We start from the raw sequence: 15,373 nt of genomic DNA, 5'->3' as shown, positions 1-15,373 counted from the left end.
CTAATTGAAAACAAATTGTAGAAGGATTCATACTGGCATCTCTGCCCGAGAACCGTACTTTCCCCTCCGTTCCAGCAGGGGAGGTAGTATTCGAAACGGTCCGTAGCATGAGTTTGTAGCTTGGAAAATGCAGCTACCACATGGTCGGCGAGTGAGCGATAAATTTCCACCAGCACTCACTGCCGGTGTGTTTGTGAGTGTCCTGCTCGCGCCCGCAGCAGCAATGGAAGAAGCGAAAACCATGCGGCAAACCGAGTCCTTTCATTGCAGACTCTTATCAGTTTTATGTTTCCTCCTGAATGCAGTTGCCGAGCGAGTGTTGTCGGATCAACATCGGAATTTGAAATCGCTTCCGGACTTGAGGCCGTTTCTATTTTGGGAAAGTCAATTCTGTTGCACTTTTTGTGTTCTGATTAAGCTAATAGAACATCCGAAAAGTATATTATATAACTGATAATTTTTGATTGCGCAAAAATATTGTAAAACTTGTACTTTCATGACATTACCAGTGACCACAAGGATTAATGAAAATTGGCACTTTTGGATTATCTGTAATAACGTAGCGTGTTTGTAGAGTAACTTTGAGTTGTTTAAAAGCAATAATGTGTACCAGACTGCGGTGATCGGCAGCAATTTATTCGAAGTTAAAACAAGTGGAATACATTCGGCTGGACCAGTCACTGTGCGAGCTCAGGCCTAGCTGCTGCAGTGGAAACATATAAACGGAAACTCGACTCTATGTCGAAAGCGGGAGGAAACAGATAAAAGCGCATAGTTCATCAATTTTAACAATGCAGTGTCGGTTTGGAACGATGGTGGGCGCCGGTGGTTGGCCTTAGTGATCTTTCAGCGAAAATTTTCGGCCGACACAGCGATGATGGTCTAGCCGGAAGGGAATTCTGAGTGCGAGAATTGCGAGAAGGACGGGTGCTGAAGCATAAATGAAATAAATTCTCTTGTTACCCGGTATGCGGTGGTGGTGAAAACATATTTTCAGTGTTCTGTGTTAATGTGCCTAATTGCACCCAAACCACGTTGACGAGGTGAGCTATGGAAAATTTTAAAAATTTAGATTATTTTTAGTTTAGATATAGCTTTATATGCAGCACAAATTTCATTTTTTTATCTAATAAGCAGCCTTTATATCTTCAATTACTAACCCGAAAATATAAATTTTTCCTAACCACAAAATTAAAACCTCTGAAAATGAAATAAAATTTTTTATGATCGCTGATAAGAAGATAGTTGAAAGCGCTCGTATATGGTCTAATAGACAGGAAATAAAGATTTCTTACACTCTAATGAATAGGACGAATCAGTGCAAAAACTAACGATCTTTTGGAACAAATTTGAGTAAAGCAAGGAACACAAGCCCCAAAAACCGAATGCTGCCAACCATATTCGGCTTTGATAGCACAGCAATCACTTTGAACTGTTCTCTTGATCAGCAAACGATTGAATGAAAGATACCTTAGGGTGGTGGAGGATTCATGACAGTAAATCAATATAAAACCAACAATATTCGTATGACATTTCGCTTGGAATAATATTTTTTTCAGAAACACCTGACAATGAAACACCCTATTGCTGTTGTCGAGGGATGAATGGACCCTCCTCTTCAAACTCTGGTTACCGATTTCGATGGCTTGCGAACGCCAGGTCGAATCATCTCGATGGTAATGGACTCCACTAGTAGTAGGCAGATTCAATTATGACTGCATCAATGATAATCAAATGAATTTTTGGGGCGGCAATAGAATGGAGGAGGAGGAGGCTGGAAAACCCGTTGGTTGCATGGACGATGTTCGCGCGGTTCGAGTTGACGTTTAATTGGGATTGACGAGAAATAAAAGATGAACCGGATCATCATTTGTTTGGTGCATCGAGTTTAATTGCATAGACGGAATTGGAAATGAATTTGAGTGGGAGAAAAATTGTAGGTAATGAAAAATAGTATCATCTATCCTGTGAAGAACAGTCCTGAACTTATTACTCAGTTTTGCCATTTCGAATGCAAATTCGTACATGCGAATTTGACCAACGAATGCGTCATTTACAAATTACTTATCGTTAATTTTCTATTCTTCTCTCCATTTCACAATTAGTCACAAATTTTGGACCTTTCCTTCCCCCTTAAAGCATTTCGTAACAATTTTCAATAGCCCCCCTTCGATTCCACTTTTTGTCAAATTCTTATATTGATGCAACGATGCTTTCTCTTTAATATTTAAAGCACAAAAAATGCCACGCCTGGCTGCTAAAATGTCTAATTACATTAATATCTATGATTGCTGGAATTGGTTCATTCGTAAATTTCTGATAAACCCTTTTAAATAAGGAATTTTTTTCGTTTGGCTCTGTCGTGAAGCTGGAGTTAGTTTATTACAATCTGTAAAGATATTTTACAAAATCGATTTTGATATTGTTGGAGGTTATCTTAACAAGTATCTGGACGTCGATGTCGTTGGTTTATTCGTTACATTACTGAAAACTTGTTTCAATCAACCTGTTGGTGTGAGGAAACTTTTCTCCTTAACGTAAAGACTATCCCAGAAAGTATGGACGCAACCAAAAACCGCTACCATTTCGCAATGGTTCAGAATCTGTCAATTTTTATGGCTGCGTCCTGTTGTTCACACCCTTTTCTAACCACTTGTGCAGTTGTTTATTCGTTTTCATTATTTTGAAATGCGTGGACTTTCAGCAGAACAACGTCGAAAAATTGTGTACAAATGGTGCACAGATCGCGGACAGTCACTGAGAAAGATAGCAAAAATGGAAGGAGTTAGTAAAAAAGCCATGAGAAATGCAATCAGGAAGTTCGGTGAGGATAACACCTTTGAGGATAAACCAAAAACGGGTCGAAAAAAAGGTCCTGCTAACCCTCAGTTGGATAAACGTATACTGAAGGCGTTCGAGCAAAAGAAGGAGGTTTCAGTTCGGGATGTGACCAAAAAAGTGGGCACTTCGAAGTCAAATGTTCTTCGTGCTGAAGAACGTTTGAATCTTCGAACCTATAAGAAGCAGAAACAACCAAAACGTAGTCCAAAACAAGAAGCATCGATCAGGCCGAGGGTTCGAAAGCTGTACAATACGATTCTTGCTGGAAATTTGAACTGCATAATCATGGACGACGAAACCTACGTGAAACTCGTTTACCAATTCATGCCGGGACCACAATATTGTACGGTGTGAGAAGGGCAAGTGTTAAACCAGATCGAGACATCGATTAAAGTCGAAAAATTTGGTAAGAAAGATATGGTCTGGCAAGCAATTTGTAGCTGCGGTAAGATTTCGAAACCCTTCATCAATACTGCTTCAATGAACAGCGAAATATAAATCAAGAAATGTTTACAAAAACGACTTCTACCCATGATTCGAAGCCACAAGGATCCTGTTGTTCTGGCCAGATCTTGCTTCTTGCCACTACTCGAAATCAAGGGTAGAATGGTATATTACCAAAAAAGTCACTTTCGTCCCAAAAGACATGAATCCACCAAATTGCCCACAACTTCGACCAATTGAGGAATTTTGGGCATTAACGAAGGCACATCTTAGGAAACAGTTCGAAAAAGATTGGAAAAAAGTGTCAAAACTTGTCGCCAAGAAGTCTGTACGGAATTCAATGAGGAACGTTCACAAGAAGGTGCGCCAGCTAGTCTACAATGGCTAAATAGCAAACGTTGAGAATAATATTCTGTTGTTGTAGTCTAATATTATCAGTATATCGAATGAAATTTGAATATCTAACACTTGTGAATTATTTACTGCGAAATCAAAGTGCGTCCATACTTTCTGGGACAGTCTTTAGGAATGGAAATCTTCGGAGAACTCTGAACTTGACTCTTGAATTGATGAATTCCGCGCTGAATCATATCCAGAATCGGCAGCACCCTCTCAGGTTTGAATGAAACTTGCTGCACATGGAGACTTTTCATACTTTGTTTTTCCAAAAATGATCCTGTCTGTCTTTTGAAAAGGGCCAAACTATTTTTATCATTTTTATTCAAATGTCTGTAGTCGAAATATGACAAACCCTAAAAAAAGTGTTGTAGGAGTATTTTTTACAAGATAAGTCAAGTTTTTGAATTAAAATTTTGAAAATACCTGTTTAAATCAACCTAGTGGTGCAATAATGCCTTTTTCATATTACTCATACCATCATAAATATTGCTGTGGAGCTCTAAAAACAAATGTTCATTGAATAGAAATAGGAAAGTTAGTTCGACCGTGATCTAGAAAAATCTACGAATCAAAACACCCTATAGTCCCGGAACTGGAAGTATGATCAAAAACGAATACAGGGATTCTGTATTAATGTATAAGTTTGTGAAAATCGTTTTGGCCATCCAGAAGAAAAGTAAGGAAGATCCTTTTTGCAGTGTTTACCTACTATGACTTACCTACTATGACTTTTTTTCTCTTTTCTTTACGTTTCGTCTTAGACTCGTCAGTGCAGAACAGTTCAAATTGAACTGCCCTTTGCAAACTTAAACAGTTCAACTTGAACCGCTAAGCAGACGTAAAGTTACTGACATTTGCAAAACACTTATTAATAATTAACTTTACGTCTGCTTAGCGGTTCAATTTGAACTGCTCTGCAATGACGAGTCTAAGACGAAACCTAAAGAAAAGTGAAAACGGTTATGTGCCCTAAGCACAAACTTAGGTTGACCCCTAAATGAACAAATATGACCTTCAAATTAGAACATTTTTAAACCTAACTGAAAAGAAATTTTTCCTCTTTTGCTTCGTTGCTTCAGGTAGCGGTATACATTTTTTAACGCTTAACCCAGTATTTTCGGAATTGGAAATGGGATCCAGATGAAAATCAGAAATTTTATTTGGGATTAGAACAGCTTCTACTTAAACAAAATCGGCCAAACCATCTCTGAGAAAATAGTCTGAGTTTCATTTTGGAGTATGTAAACGCTATTTTCAAGGCTTCCGGAATCGGAAATCGGAAACCAGGACAGCCGGAATCAGGTAGAATGACTATCTACTAACACTGACTAACGGTTGAGATAGTATCGAGCCAAGTTTAGAATTTTCCCACGATTTTTGATTCGCCGCTTAGAGTGACTTAGAGTTTTAATACTCTTCACCTCGTAATTCCGGAACCGAAAGTTGTATTCGGTTATATGGAATTCTGAAGCTTTGTATGGGATGTAAGACCTAAGTTTGTGAAAATCGATTACGCTCTAACGAAGGCGGTTTGAAAGCTTTGACACTCATCACCCTGTAACTGCGGAACCGAAAGTCTGATCCGGATGAAATTTCACAGTAGGTTTTGAGACAATATGAGCTTCAATTTAAATCCATCCATTGAAAATCGGTTCAAACATAGCTGATAAATCAAAGTGTTCTATTCTATTTTTGGAATTTTGGAAATGGTAAACTATTAGTGCCGACTCAAGTGTATATGCTCACAATTTAACAAGCTCTGCAAACTAGAAGAATTTATCAGTCAGTTTTATGGAATTTGTACTTATGTTTGCCATCGTTTATGAAAAAACACGCGTAATTGAAAATATTGCACTTATCGTACTCTAGATCCGAAACCGAAAGTCGGATCCGGATGAAATGTTATAGAATACTTTTAAAAATTTTAGGACCTTTTGTTTGAATCTCTGTTTGGGATAAAACCGTTTCCGAGGAAATCGAGTGCATATTTTATACATAATTTTCACATAATACCGTATAACTCCGGAACCGGAAATTGGATACAAATGAAATTCAATAGCAGGCTATGGGACTATAAGACCTTATATTTAAATCTAAATTTGTGAAAATTGGTTCAATCTCTTTGGAAAAAGTGAGTGAGGCATATTTTATCCATATTTTTGGTACATATCACCCTGTATCTCCGGAACCGAAAGTCGGAACAGGATGAAATTCAATAGCAGGCTATGGGACCATAAGACTTTTCATTTGAATCTAAGTTAGTGAAAAACGGTTCAGCCATCTCCGAGCAAAGCGTATGCACATACATTGTTACATACGTACACACAGACATTTACTCAGTTCATCGAACTGAATCGAAGTCAGTGATTTCATATATGAGAGAAGCAAAAAAAACGGCCATGAAAATTAAATTGTTATACCTATCAGTTTATAATTCAGTTTATAATCAGCTCCGGAACCGGAAGTCGTATCTGAATGTAATTGGATAGGGTTATATAAGGGTTGTCAGATTTTTCATTTGAACTTACGCTTGTGAAAATTTAATAAGAGGTTTATGAAAATATGATAGCACATTTTCAGTTCATATTGCACATTTTACTCCGTAACTCCCGAACCGGATGTCAAATCCAGATAGAATTCAGCAGCAACCTATGGGACTATAAGGCCTTTAATTTGAATCTAAGTTGAAGAAAATTGGTTGCACGGTTTCGCAAAATTTTATTCCTTTTTCTGCACATTTTACTCCGTTACTCTCGAACCGGAAGTCCGATCCGGGTAGAATTCAATAGCAAGCTATCGGACCAAGAGTCCCTTCCATTTACATCTAAGTTTGTGAAAATCGGCCCAGCCATCTCCGAGAAAATCGAGTACACATTTCTGTTACATACACACTCATACAGACACACACAGATTTTTGGCCAGTTAGTCGAGCTGAGTCGATTGGTATATGACATTCGGCCTTCCGGATCTCGGTTATAAAGTTGGTTTTCACAGTGATTGCATAGCCTTTCTATTTGAGTAACGCAAAAACTCTAATCGACTCCTTCACTGAAAAAATCGATTTTAAAAATGTAGTCAAAATTTTTGCGAAATTTTTTTTTGAATTGGATGAAATTTTGTTACAAGATAGGTGATTATATTCCCTACCTACAACCAAAAGTTTAAGTTGGGTAATTTTATAGGGAAAAAAGCTTTTCAGAAAAAAAATTTTTCCTTGCTCAAACTGATTTTTTTCAGTGTAATTTTATCTAAAACTGAACCAACGAAAGTCATAATTGTCTCAGGAAAGATCGAGGAAAGAAGTAACCACCATAGCATTATTTATTGAATTTTACACAAATATTGATTGGTATAGAATTCACTCAAACTTCAGAAAAAAAATCTGAGACCCGGATTAATAGTTAAAGCAATTGAATCAATAAATTAAATTACGATATAATAAACCCAACTCTTCGTTTATTTATTTCTGAGGGTTATAGGGAAGAATATTTCCCATGATATTATAGGAAACTTATGCACCCTGCTATGTTTTTCTGGTGATATTCTAGTACTTTATACCCACAATAGCAAAAAAAATGTAGTACAACAACTTGAAAGTTGAATATGTAGTAAAATTCTAAGGTAGCGAACAAATAACAATCACTTGTTCACGGTTCAGTACACAAGGCGCTGGTTCTACAAGCCAGTTGACATATGTTCGAGCCCCGACTTGGAAGGATTATTAGTGTCAGTAGGATAGTAGTACTAGCCATGCAATGATTCTGTACGCTAAGAATCGGCTGCGAAGGCTGTTCAAAAAAGTACGGGTGTGTAATGCCAGAGACATAACTGGATGTCGTGAATACGAATAAAACTGACACGATTTCTTTATACTTTCGAATTCGAATTGATAGTTTATCGATTGTGTGAATTGTGAAACTTTCGCCTGTTTTCACTACTAGAATTTTAAACGATTTTCGACGGCGATTATTTCATTTCGGATTTGCATATTTCATTGAAAGAAACTATCAAGATGCTGTACAGGATTCACATCTGCCTTTTAGAAGAATCAAATTGTGGAATTCTCTACGATATTTAGCACAGTTCGGAACATTATTCTCGAACGATTTTCGCACAGTGAAAAGTGCACGAAGTAAATAAAATTATTTTGGATTTTCACTTAACTGATGATTTTTACCTTCGATTTGCAAAGAAGTAATCTTAATAGTTCTTTAGATAACATTTAAAGCCATTAGAAAGGCTGATTTTATATAATGTTGTCTACTTTTCGTTTTCTTGTTTCTCCTATGCAAACGACCTGTAGCTCTGCTGTCTGACGCCATCGTTCTTGTTTGAATTAAAACTAGGCTACCTGACTACCCCAAAATCGTCGTCCTTGCGTGAAAAACCCAAGCGAAAGTAAAGAGTTTTCCGCGTTGTTTTCAAATGTTGAGTAAACTTAATTTTGGAGTTTTTTGTGGTTATCTCACACTGTTCAAAAGATTATAAAAGATTATCCTAAATTCCTGATCATATTTTTGATGAAATAGTTAAGGAATTATGTTGCTGCCGTTCATACAAGTCGAGATATTCACGATTAAGTTCTGCCCATTCTTCCGTATGGCTAATTTTGAAAAGGCGCCCCATTGTAAAGTAGGTCGAATTCACGACAAAAGAAAGGCCAAATTTAATAAAAGGTATGTAATGTCAAGGCATTATTTTGTAATAATGTAAAAATATCTTCAATATGAAACAAAATAGCAAACAAAGTGAATCAATTTCATCCTCTGGGTAGACATCGTACATTTCTGCACACTCTCAAATTAGACTAAACCAACAAAACTGCATTCAATTGTTTTACAGAACTTTTGCTCGTACGTTCAGCTCCCGTCATTTGCGAGAAACAATTTCCTTCAGCCACACACCTTCTCTGAGCTTTCTTGTCAGGGCAATAATTTCAGCTGTGATGATTGCGTTCAACCCGGGAAGTCAACTATCCTAGTCAGAACTGTTTCCTAATTTACACGTCTTCCTCATTTTCACAGCAACTTCCTGTTCTGGTCTCTTAGTGAACGGCGGAGGATCGCTAATGAAAATGTTCTCTGTTGGTTATTACATCCGTGGTAAGTCGCTCAGTAGATTTTTTCACTGCCGAAGGTGCGTGTTGAAGATATCACATACATACTTGGGTGAATTCAGGAAGGTTGCCTCTCTTGAACTGGATTAGGGTCAGGTGTGAGATGACATGGCATGCATCCGTTGCTCACCGTTACTGGCACGCGTTGTCGGCTTTCATAATCGATGATTCGGGAAAGATAAAATATGGGGGAAATATCTTCGTAGGGGTGAGTCTGATTGAACACGTTCACCGCCAAAACAGGGGAAATCGTTCTTGAAACATGCTGCGGTGCTAGTCAAATTAATTCACTGAACGTCTGGCGGGAGATTGTAATTAATAAAATGCTGTAACAGGATGGGGAAAGATTGACGATAGACAAAAAAGAAAAATGTTCAACTTATAAAAACAAGTCATCGTTCGGAGTATTGGGCGTTACGTAGACAGTGTTATGTTTGTTGCTTTTGTGTCTCGAGATGGAACAGGCTGTTGTGGCTACAATGCTATTAGCATACACTAAATAAAGTTGATTTTTAGGTTACTCAAGTGATGCCCTATGAGCTTTAAAAAGTCTGTTATTGTTAAGGTATGATATTCAAACTGGAAGTAATTTCAAGCATCTGTCAGGCTCGAAAACTCGAACATAAATCTTTCATTCGGTAATGCTTTACCTGTCTAGGGAAAAGAAAACAATTACTGAAGCACTCATCTTCAAACCATCTCCAACTCTTCTCAAAACCAGTGGGAAGACTAACAGAAAATCTGTTGATGAATGTAGTTTCGCTCTAGAACGTACCTTGTTAGTGAGGATGAATAATTAACTGAATAAAATGTGTCTCCATCTTAACGCGTCATCCATCATCCTTACCGAAAATAAGGAAGTTAAGCTGTTGTCTGTTGAGAAGCTGCTTCAGTGAAAAGCACTCTCTTCTAGCATTACTTGAGACAGTGGCGTTGTCTGGAAGGAAGTCCAAAACGTTCCCAGTGACTGGAAGAAATTGGATACTAGATACTATTTTTATCAAGTTGTGCAATTAAAGTTTCAATTATTGCTAGTTGTTGTACCGCAGCGATGACAAGCAATTAAAATGTCTGCAACCTCATGATTTATTGAGTTCGTGTCTGGTAGCTCACCTGAATAGTTTCCGCCATGGTTAAAGTTCAACTTGTACTGGAGCACAGTTTTATATTGATTTTGTTAAGTTGAATAATGTTACTGCATTGCAATCACATGTAACCAGGTGTTCCATGCACATCGTCAACAATGCATCTAATCCTCATATGATCTCCGCCAAGAACAGCATTAACGGAAACATAATATTTAATTACGAAGTAATTCATTCATTACAGAAAAAAATACGGGTCGGTAATGACAGAGACATAACCAGATTGACGTAAATACGAATAACAATGGCTTGCAGAAACTGAAACTGTGCCCTTATGAAGAACGATATAAACAGGACTCACAGTTCGTTCTCGCATCTCATCCGACACAGTCGAAAATTGGTTACGGTCGAAACGATAGAAACAAAGACAATACAGTGCAGAGAACAATAGAGTGTACGAAATGGGCAAATACGATTTTACACAACCTGAAACTTGGTCTACCTACAAGACCAAATTCAATTTGTATTGATTTCAAGCGCTGCAAAGTTAGACCAGCAGCAACCGAAATTGAAATCTTGCTTATGGAACGAATGCATCTAAACGTTAATTATGTAAATGAGATTCAATTCAACAAGGCCTCTAACTGTGTGTACATTATGTTCAAACGTGAAAGAGATGCAATCGCATTTGATTCGGTTAATAACGGGGTGCACAGTGTTGATCATGACAATGTTAAATATAAAATCCTTGTGTACTTGGTGGACAATGCCATAGAAGTACACGTGCATGACCTTCCCCCACAAACCAGCGATCAATTTGTTCGGAAAAGTATGTCGCAGTACGGTGGAGTTCTTTCCATCGAAAGGGAAGTATGCAACTAGGTAAATCAATTCCATTTTACATCATTTGTGATCAAGACGGGATACATCCGTGTAAAACGCTGATTACGTATGAGAATCAACTGGTTACATGTCAGTTTTGTTAACAACCTGTACACAACGGCAAACCTTGCACTGAAACTACGAAAAGGACATCTTCAAACAAAAACAAGGACAACCGCTCAACAACGGAAACTAGTGAGCGCAGTACTACTGTTGCACCATCAAACCAACCAGCAACTGCAATTAATACACAACAAGGCGCGTCTACAGCAACTAACAACGAACCCAAGATTGCGAATTACAAGGAAAACGAAAAAAAAACGGAAACCAACAACGATACCATCGATGCGGCAATGGAGGACGAGACGAGCCACGGACAAAGTGTCCCTCAATCATCGCAAGCTGAAAATGGGAGCTCTACTCCCACTAGAAAAAGGGTGACAACGAGATCGAACGGTAAAAAAATATATTATCTAATAAAAACATGGCTCATTCGGCCACGTAAAGCTTGTACGCGAATTGGCCTGTATAAAAAATTTTTATAAAAATAAAACAAAAAAAATAACAGGACAAAATGGTGCTAAATAAAGCATACATGATTAATAATAAACTAGAGTTGTTTTATAAATTCGATGAAATATTCTGGGAAAAATATTATTCCTTGTACCTAAAACCAAGAATCGTGACCAATAAAATAAATATAATTTCGTTAATGTTTCAATTACTGCATTTTTATTGTCATCGCAATCGGTCGTTTCTCGTACACAACCCTGTAAGTATATTAATAGAGTAATATCATAGCTTCATTCCAGTAACAGAAAATAAGATTGGTGCGAAATTATTTTTAACAAACACAGAAATGAACTATCATATTATATATAAATATGCAAAAAATAAACCTTAATGGTTAGTTAAAGTTAAAGTTCATTATTATAAAATTATTCAAAATAAGAAAACTGTAATGGGAATTGGTGTATCTCTTCAATATTGTACTTTGCAACTTGAACACATTCCGCCTTGGTAATGTTTATAGGAAACCGCACATAAATTATAAAATATGTGTATTTTTATAAAGCAGCAATTTTTCTTCAATTTTATTTTCAAAATATCTCGAAAACTGCTACTCGCATCGTCTTGTTGTCGAAGAATACATTGTTCGAAATTTCATGAGGACTATAAAAATAATAAATTTGGCGATGGAGAACCCAAACTAATTTAAAAAACCCTTCTTAATTCACCTAGTGGTGTAATAATGCCTTTCTCTTCTTTCATAACAGTCTCATGAAAATATATTTCATACTTTTATTATATAATTTCGAATACTAATTTTGACACCAATTGATTCAGATTGATTCAAGTAGCATGCTTCAGTGTTTATGTCACACAGTCAGCATCATTTTTCCAAACTAGTGCTTGACATTTGCGTTGCCTATTTGTATGAGACCAGTGATGCTAGTCTAAAATAAAAAACTCTTCTTAGTCCACTTAGTGGAATTTTCATTTATCTTGAAAAATCACCATAGGGGGTGCGGGGGGGTAGTGGGTGGGGTTTGATGCCAAAAGGCTTAGAATTGCATGAAATGTCGAGATTTAGAGTCATCTCGAAAAAATTTTTTTGGAAAAAATCGTCTTTTTGGGACTTTGAAAAAATATCAAAATTTCATATCAAGTCCCAGAAAGTTGATTTTTTCAAAAAATTTTTTTTTCGAGATGACACTAAATCTCGACTTTTCATGCTGTTTTAAGAGTTTCGGCACCAAAAAAAATCGATTTTGGAAATTTCATGTACTCCCCCCTATGGTGCTTTTTCAAGATCGAAAATTTTCAAACCTTAACCGCCGGGCAGCACCCCTTAAGCATGTCTGATTTAGCTCAAATTTTGCATGAGGACATTTTTCGAGGCTCTTAAACTTTTGAGCGCTAGCGCTTTACGAAATTAGAAGTGATCCCAAAATATTGGCACCCTTATATGTATAAGATATACCATCATATCTCTGGAACCAAAAGTCACAGCCATTTGATCTTTGAACATGATCAAAGTAGCTTTCAAACGAGCCCAAATTTGTTAAAATCGGTTCAGCCATCTCTGAGAAAATTGAGCGCGTATAAATACAACGCGTTTTGTCGGTTACGCCACTTATACCATCATATCTCCGGAACAAAAAGTCACAGTCGTTTTATCTTTGAACTTGATCAATGGCACGACAGTAGCTTTCAAACGAGCATAATTTTGTTCAAATCGGTTCAGTCATCTCTGAGAAAATTGAGCGTGTATAAATATCTTCGAAAAGTGCACACACACACACATACACACACATATGCACACACAGACATTTTCCGATCTCGTCGAACTGAGTCGAATGGTATATAATACTATGGGTCTCCGAGGCCCCATTTGGAAGTCGGTTTTTCCAAAAATTCTAATACCTGTCTATAGAGAAAGGCAAAACCTGTTTTAATCCACCTAGTGGTGTAACGATGCGTTTCTCATATTACTCGTAATATCATAAATATTACTGTGGAATTCGCAAAAAGTGCTGCTCATTGAATAGAAATAGGAAAGTTTGTTCGGATTTAATCTAACAAAATCTACAAATACTTTTTACCCTGTGGTTCCGAAACCGGAAGTAGTATCCACAACAAATTTAGGGATTCCGTATGAAACTGTAAGACTTTTTCCTTTAAGTTTGTGAAAATCGATTTGGCCATCTTGAAGAAAAGTGAGTGAGATCTTTTTTGCACTTTTTGATCAATATTTCCAATACTTCCGACTATCGGATTCAGATGACCGGAATAGTCGAAGTTGGTTCGTTTGTCAGAAACAAATATGACCTACAAAATGGAATAGTTTTGAACCTAGTTAAACCTGGACTTACTCATGCTCTATTTCGATTAAACCAATTCAACGAAATCTAACAAACGAAGCGAACCTGCGTTTCTGTTAGTTTTTCATATGATAAGTCAAGCTAAACAACATAAACCAGCAACATAAAACATGTAGCAGGATTACTATTATTATTGACATCACTTCACCACCGGCACTGTATTACTGCACTACCGGCTGTGAAAATTGCGTTTACATCGCGAAGCTTGAAATTCCTATGTATGTTTAATTTTCCAAGTAAATTTTAATTAATTGGCATTCTTTTATTCTTTCGGCCGCCCTTGTCATAAAATAACTAAAATTTATATTATCCAGCCTTTTACCAAAATCACACATTAGTAGCAGAAATTCGTACTCGTTTAGTTTTCTTTATAGCGTGCACGAAATAGAACGAAGCACGCCTGGTTTGCTTTGTGTTTTCTTCTTCCACGTTGCACGTACCGTTGTTGTACATATTATCATTCTTTATGCCAGTTTGAAAGCTTTGACACTCATCGCCCTGTAACTGCGGAACCGAAAGTCGGATCCGGATGAGACTTTACAGTCGAAGAAATCGGAGCTTCCGGAGCAAGAAAACGTGGAACCAGTAGGGGCAAATTAGGTTTATATGCCCATAAACTAATAAGTTCTGCAAACTAGATGAGTTTATCAGACAGTTTTATGGGATTTGTACCTGTTTTAGACGATCGTTTGTGAAAAAATACTCATGAAATTGGTAATTTTTCACTTATCATACTTTAGTTCCGGAACCGGAAGTTGGTCAGAATGAAATGCTCAAAATTTTATTTAAGAAACTAGTAGAACTTTTATTTGAATCTTAGTTTGTAAAAATCGGTTAAGCCGTTTCCGAGAAAATTGAGTGCACATATTTTCTTCAATTCTCACATATTATCCTGTAACTCCGGAACCGGAAGTCGGATCCAAATAAAATTCAGTAGCATGCTTTGGGACCATAAGACCATCCATTTAAATTTAAGTTTGTGAAATTCGATTCAGCCATCTCTGAGAAAAGTGAGTGCATATTTTTCCATTTTTTGGTTCATATCACCCTGTATCTCCGGAACCGGAAGTCAGATCGGGATAAAATTCAATAACAGGCTATGGAACTATGAGACCTTTCATTTGAATCTATGTTTGTGAAAATCGGTTTAGTCATCTCCGAGAAAAGTGAGTGCATATTTTTGTCACATGCATACACACTTACACACACAGAAATTTACTCAGTTCGTCGAGGTGAGTCGAATGGTATATGACATTCAGCCTTTCGGGCATCGGTTGAAAAGTTGATTTTCACAGTAATTGCATAACCTTTCTATATGAGAATAGCTGAAAAATATACATTTTGAACGATGTAGGAAAGTTTAATAAGTAATTTTATTAAATGATAGGGATCAAGGTCATTTCGCCGAAAGGCATTTCACCGAAAGCCGTTTCACCGAATGGCATTTTGTCGAAAGGGTCATTTCGCCTAATTTTTCATTAGTTCTAATATTGTGATTGGAATTGTTTAAAACAGGACAAAAAACAATGATTATGTTTACTTCCGTTTTGTTGACTTACAATCGTACATCTGAAATGATCCAGGGATTTGAATAATTTTTTCAGGTTTATTCATGATCCTCAGACCGTAATTCCCAAAAAAAACTTGTTAGTTTTATTAGTGTACCTACCAAGCATTTGTTTGTGATATTTTTCGATAATTGAGTGCAGATGAAAAAATAT

General features: G+C 36.9%; 1 protein-coding gene across 1 annotated transcript in view; it reads left to right on the top strand.

The window, feature by feature from the left end:
* Nucleotides 1-316: 316 nt before the first annotated feature.
* The window catches only part of LOC131438930 (homeobox protein 5), a 260,066-nt gene continuing 245,009 nt past the window's right edge, over nt 317-15,373 (top strand). Inside the window, exon 1 of the mRNA XM_058609330.1 lies at nt 317-1,043. The gene's annotated coding sequence lies outside the window, so the exon portion shown is untranslated. The remainder of the gene's footprint in view (nt 1,044-15,373) is intronic.

Source organism: Malaya genurostris, chromosome 3, assembly GCF_030247185.1.
Source record: "Malaya genurostris strain Urasoe2022 chromosome 3, Malgen_1.1, whole genome shotgun sequence".
Classification (NCBI taxonomy): domain Eukaryota; kingdom Metazoa; phylum Arthropoda; class Insecta; order Diptera; family Culicidae; genus Malaya; species Malaya genurostris.
This window is presented reverse-complemented; position numbering and strand designations above follow the sequence as displayed.